Source organism: Kryptolebias marmoratus, linkage group LG16 (assembly GCF_001649575.2).
Source record: "Kryptolebias marmoratus isolate JLee-2015 linkage group LG16, ASM164957v2, whole genome shotgun sequence".
Classification (NCBI taxonomy): domain Eukaryota; kingdom Metazoa; phylum Chordata; class Actinopteri; order Cyprinodontiformes; family Rivulidae; genus Kryptolebias; species Kryptolebias marmoratus.
This window is the reverse complement of record NC_051445.1, coordinates 5,240,419-5,246,995: the sequence shown is the minus strand read 5'-3', so window position 1 is coordinate 5,246,995 and position 6,577 is coordinate 5,240,419.

Here is a 6,577-nt window from a genome sequence, read left to right as displayed (position 1 = left end):
TACATTCAGTAGCTATAAAATATAAAACTGGTAAAACTGGATATACTTTAACTCTTTGAACGTTTTCTGCATCATGGTGAGTTTAGCTTTTGTTTTGACGGATGGAAGTTAAATTCAGTCCCAAGCAGAGGATTCAAAAGATTTTGATCACGAGTTCAGGAGTTCATAAATTATTTTTAAAAAGCTGAATTTTTAGCTCTTTACAACCATTTAATTTCCAAGATAATTCTTTGACATTTTTAGCATCTTTTGACAGTAATTACTCGGCCCTGCAGCAAACAGTGGGACTGTAGCTACAATTCTGTAAGAAGAACCTTCTTTTCATTTCTTTTTCCTTGCTTTAGCATTCCTAACATTATTGTGAAAGGTGATTTAGTATCTGAATCATTGTTAAATGAAGAAAGCTACCATGAAGGAAGAGTTTATTGTTGCAGAGACTCTTTCAGCACGAGCCTCATACCGTTTCCTGAGCTGCACAGCTTTCATCTACAGAAGGCCCAGCGGCCATTTTCAATAACTTCTGGGGCATCTGGAAATGATTTTAATGAATATTGTGACAATTTCCGAAACTGAAAACCTGAGCCATGATTCAGATGATAAATGACAAGTAATAAAAATGAAAATAACAATTTGTTTTCTGCAGATAACTTGATGCAGTTGGATCATAAATATCGTAGGCTGCAATTTATCTGAGAAGAAAATGACTCTGTTTTTTCTTTAAATGGATCAGCGCAACTGTCTCGTTGAACATGACACAAAAAAGAATAAACACAAATAATTACCTTACAAAGAACTGTAATTGCTTTGAGGCTTTTTCAGTTTTAGCAGCCTTAAAGAAAGAAAATCATCTTTATTGTGGAAAGCTAAACTCTAATTTACTATCTCACAGATGATGTTTGTGAGCTCAGCAACTGCTTATTACCTTCAGATATGTAGATTTTTTTACTAAAGTAAATGTTAAATGCACATAAATGTTGCATCAGGACTTCACCAACCAAATAATTTACCATCAGAGACTATTTGTAAAAAATTCAAGCAGAAGATTTGCATAACTGGATTCAGGCTGTGTAGCATTTACATGAAAAATCCTTTACTAGAACGACAGATGACTTTGTTTTTAAAGTTGTTTTTAGTTTAAATGTATTTATTGATTGACAGCTGATCCTCTCAGGATGGGAATATAAAGCTGCAGCTGCTGAATGTTAGGACAGAGAGACCAGGGAGTCATGTCGCTAGTTTTTGAAACTCACGGTCTATTGTTGTGTGCAGAACGGTGCTCTTAGATGTGCACGTTAGTCCGTTGCTCCCCTTCACCCACATCGTACCAACATTTGTACCGGATGCAGGTACAAAGGTGGGTTCTGTCTGTTTTTCTGCAACTGCCCCATCTGTATTATTAAATCCACAGGAGTACACTTTACAAATTAAGAACAGCAGATTTTGTTTTTTTAATAATCAATATTTATCATCGACGTGGATTTTAGACCTGGACAGGTTTTCTGTCAGAGGAGAGCTCATGTGCAGATGTCAAAATACAGTTCTTGTGCTCGTGTGGCAGATTGGAGATGCCTGCAACAAAAACAAGAAAGGTTCAAGACAACTGTGACATCCATCCATGCATCCATCCACTGTCTTTACCCACTTCTCCTTTCTGGGTTGCGGGGAGCCGGTTCCTATCTCCAGAACTCTGACTAGTTTGAGAGAAAATTTGTTACACTTTTTTTTTTAACATGTTAAAAATTCAAGCAATAAGTCTGCAAGTCTCAAGACATCCTGGAGACTCCCTCAAATGCTGTCTGCCAACTAGTCGCCATCAGCTGCTGCCCAGACAGATGCTGTCTTCAGGATACAACTTGGCACCTGACTGCTTCCTTCCTCATGGTCCTGTTACCTGTGAGGTCCTACCTGGTGCTGGTTTTAAAAAGGAAAAGCCGCCTATTGGAAGTAGATGAGTTAATTCTTAGAAATGTATTCTTTTAACGACTCTTTAATTATTAAAAAAATCCCTTCCTGTCCCTAATCTTTTTCCTGGTGAAAATGAAATGAACAACATGAGAACATGTTTGTAATAAAAAACAAAAAACAAACAGAGGAGGGCTTGGAGTTTGAAGCACTCATTGTTTAGATATTTTCAGATTTTAGGATCCGTTTTAAAAAATATGAATAAACCTCTGGCAGTCACCGTGGGTCACTTGACATTTTTTTTTACTAAAATAAGTTGTTGATCCAGCAGTTCACCTCCTTTCACCAAACATTTTAATCAGCAGATATGATCTTCTTCCTTCTTCAGAGAGCAGCTTCCTTTTGTCCCTGACTTTTTAAAGTTTTTAACAAATGGCTAAATTTCCCGACAGCAGGAGTCAGATCAACAGCTGATAAATAAAACAGAGTGAACCTGAGTCACTCCATTTGTCTCCTCTCTGCTCGTGCTGCTGAGATAATTAGCAGAACTCACGTGTTGCTCTAACTTTGCTCATGCTGTGGATTCACACAGAAAACAGTTGTTGTTGGATTTCATCAGCTTACTGGTGTAACTTCATGCAACAGCGTGAAGGTCAAGCTGAGAAACGAAAACTTCATGGTCCTTAGAGGACAACTTTATTCAGAGGTTTCCAAATAAAACAAAAAAAATCAGCAGAATAAGTTTAGATGAAACTAATTGGGGAAAACAGAATAACTTAAAGTGTTTTAAATGAAGCTGTAATTCTTCCTGCTCTGAGGACCGTGAGCTGATCGGTGAACAATGAGACATTACTGTGGTGGTCTTTGGGATTTTTTTTCCCCAACAAAATGTTCACATGAAAGCATGACGAAGCGAAGCTGAAATTACTCTTTGTATGGAAGCTATTTGAACACCAGTTATTATTCCCCACACGGCACAACTCTCCACGACGTCTTCTGCATAATGGAGTCCAATCAGGGCCTCATTCAGAGCCAGGTTGGGTATATTCTGACTCAAACGCTCTTTTTGGGGTTTTTTTCTGTGTTTTTGCTGCATTAGGCACTTTCTCTGCAGCCTTGAAGGCTGAGTAGCTGGAACGCTTTTTAAACGCTGACAACTCGCATTTTCTTAGAGAGTTCACTTTTCTCACTTTAGTACCAATTTAGCTCAAAAGTGGCCTTTCCTTGAATTATTTTCATGTTTTTACTTTTTGACTTTCTGAATCTAAAGGAACAAAGTATTTTGTCCTTCCAGTTTATTTGGCTCTCCATCAAGTAGTTTTTTTATTTTTTCTCTTTTTGGGCTCTGTGCTCTCATGTATCATATTTTAGCTGAAGTCTTATTAAGGCTGTTTTTATCGTCACCCGCCACCAAAAGCAAACAATGTTTTTACCCATGTCTGTGTGTTTGTCTGTTACCAAAAAGTCTCATGAACCACTGGACAAATTTGAATAAAACTTGCAGAAAGTAGTCAGTCCATCCACAACTGGTTAACTTTTGAAGTCAACCAAATTCAACATGGCCACCACAGCCAACTAACCTTAAAAACACAAAACTGGCTGCATCTCAACCACTTTCACAGATACTGAGCTAAACTTGGATATGGTAGAATCTGAGACTCCTTCCCAACACAAACTGAACGTTTTGTCTCGTGATGCCGAATGAGACTGAGCAGAATTTTATTTTCAGCATTTGACCAAAGCGGCTATAACTCCACAAAAGATGATTTTAAACTAAAAGGCGGCTTATGATGAGAACATGTTGTTGGTTTGTCTCATTTTAGTTTTGTTTCTAATATTTATAAAAATGACCAAAACAATGTGGTTAAAGAAACAGTTCAAACATCTGAACAGAAGGCTGAAGTTCCTCTGAGCTCTGATTGTTCCACAGATTTGTTCATAGAACAACTCAAGTCATCACGTCTTACAACAATATTCACAATGTGCAATATGGAAAAAAGGTAAAAAGACGACAAAAAAACAAGTTTTCAGTCAGAATTCTGGAGCTGCTTTGGACAAATGTTAATGTCAAACACTGTGTGAGTTCTGGTAGCGGATAACAATAAAAAGTGTTTTTTTTTTGCAGAGCAATAATGTCTCATTAAAGTTGTCCTTTTTACATTTCAGACAAAAATGTCCACTTTTATCTTGTATGTCCAATGTTATAATGGGTTCAGTAGTTATGTTTTGTGAGGGTACACTGACCCTGACCCGTGTCTGTTCAAAGCTAAACGGCTCAGTCTTTTGTCCAAGTGAGCGTTTGTGCCAAATTCAAATAACATTTTAACAAAGCATTCTGGGAAATTAGATTCACGAAAATAGGAGTTTCTCTGCAGTCAGCGGAAAAGTAAAGTTCCTGTAAAGCATCCTGAGAGTGTTTGTTTGTTGGAGAAATGATTGTTTTTGAGGTAAAAAGTGATTTAGATGATTTATTTCCCGTCAATGGTTATGTTTTGGATCATGCTGTACATTTCAAACAATACACAAAGTTTACTATTGAGATTTTGTTATCAGAAAATAAAATTCAGTGAATAAAGATTCCCAACAAATGCTGCTGTTATAGAGATAAATGATTTTCTCATTTAGAAAAATAAACATGTTTTATTCTCTGTCAGAATAAACTGATTTTCAGCAGCAGCAGCAGCTCGTCTGCATAAAAAAAACACCTGTTTCTAATTAGTTTCATTTGAAGAAAAATACTCTAAAACTAACTTCTAACTAGTTTGGGAATGAAGTGATGGGAGCTTTGTGTGATTTTTGCTGCTGGAGTAAAAACTCAGCAAAGACACAGATTCAGGGTCCTTAGTCGTTCTTAGTCGCCTCTGAAGTGTCGTCTTCACTGTAGGCAGAATTCAATTTCAACTTTGTGTTCTCAAACAGGCACCGAGGAGCCTGAGAGGATCGTGCTGGATGTCTCACGGATCAGAGAAGAGGTGTGACTCATTATGATCGCTTAGTGAAGATCTGTCACAATGGCTGTGGCACCAACAGGCCACCGGAGAGTTCAGTCTCACGGCTCGCTGTTCTGTCACTCATTTTAATTATAGTCTCTTGTCTTTTTTGAAAGGCCCCTCACTTTATCCTTCTGAAACACACACTCTCACACTGCACCAGGTTTCATCAGTACACAGCAGTGGCTTCTTATACACACACACATACACACTACTGTGGTATCTTTGAGGAGGTTTTTTAGTTTTCCTGCTGTGTACTTATGTTTTTGTATAGTTGCATTAACTTGACAATAATAAATGTTGTCTTTTCTGTAGCATAGTCATAAATATCTCTTCTCTGTCCTTTTTTATTTATATTTTTAACCACAAAAAGGGGATTTCTCTCCTCAGATGAGAAAGTGATTAAACATGTCAGCTTTTATCGTTAGTGACCAAAACTGTCCTGATATGAAGAATATTTATGAACTTCTCTTTGCTCAATCACAAAAGTCCAACAACATAAAGGTGTTTGGATTCAGAACAGAGAGGCCATTTTTCTGTTTCAAACTCCTTCAGATTTCACTGTTAGGTAAAGTTGGTCGACATCAGCAGCTCGGCTTTCAGCTTCATGTTATCGTCTGTTTGATTCTTATAAGGAAGCTGGTCAGCGGAGATATAAAACCTTTTTAAACCCTAGTAACCCTGAAGCCAAGATATTTAAAAGTCAATTTCCACAGTCAAATGAAGAACTATCAGTCAGTTCTTCACTAAACTATGCCTGTGTGGGCTCAAGTGGAGAAACAAAATCAGACCGTCGCACTTCTCAGCTATTAAATCTTTTTAAAACGACTTGTGTATTTAGTTGCTACAACAGCGAACATAAGATCAGATCAGAAGTGGTCACCATGGGGTCAGGCTGGATATATGTACCCAGACATAATTAGAGCTGTTCACTTCATATCAGCCAAGACATGTTTATGCCAGGTGTTTTTAATTGGTTTATAAAAAGCTGAAGGTAAAGCTGTGAAATGCAGACTGATCTGAGGTGCCAGCAGCCTTGAATGTAATGGAGGCACATTTTTTCAGTACTGACAATAACGTGCAGATGATACTCAGTGAGGCGCAGGAGAAAATTGGAGTTCACTCCAGGACAGAGCTGCTATTTGTCATGATTTGGTGTCGATAGTGTTGGAGGTTAGTCAGAAGTTGCGCGTATGAGGCGAGAAAGGAGGCAGTAAGGTATGAAACTAAGTGAACTCTGCATGAAGTTCACTTGTTGACCTGCAGAACGAGACATGCTGGTGTGGAAATATACATTTCTCTTGTTATGGTCTGTTAGTCGGTACGGAGGGACTGCGGATGCCCAATTTGTTTCCCATTTTTACAAGCTGTGCCGCCGTGGCTGGTATTGTTTTCTCTTTCTGAGTCTCTGTCAGAGCAAAATGTGGTCCAGGGGACTCCTGCAATCACACGAAATACTACAAAGGCTGCATTCAAAGCTTTGTCATGTATCATTTAAAGTTTGTGAGAGAGGAGAGAGGCTGTCAGCACCTCCCAAACATGGATTCATACCGAGACTGAGATCTCACCAACACTGCGTCATAAAGCATTAATAAGAAGCAGAAGAAAGTCATATTTGACAGCGGAGACTTTGGATGCCTTCCATGAATGATGTTTGGGAACTTACTGAACTGTTTAATAATTGA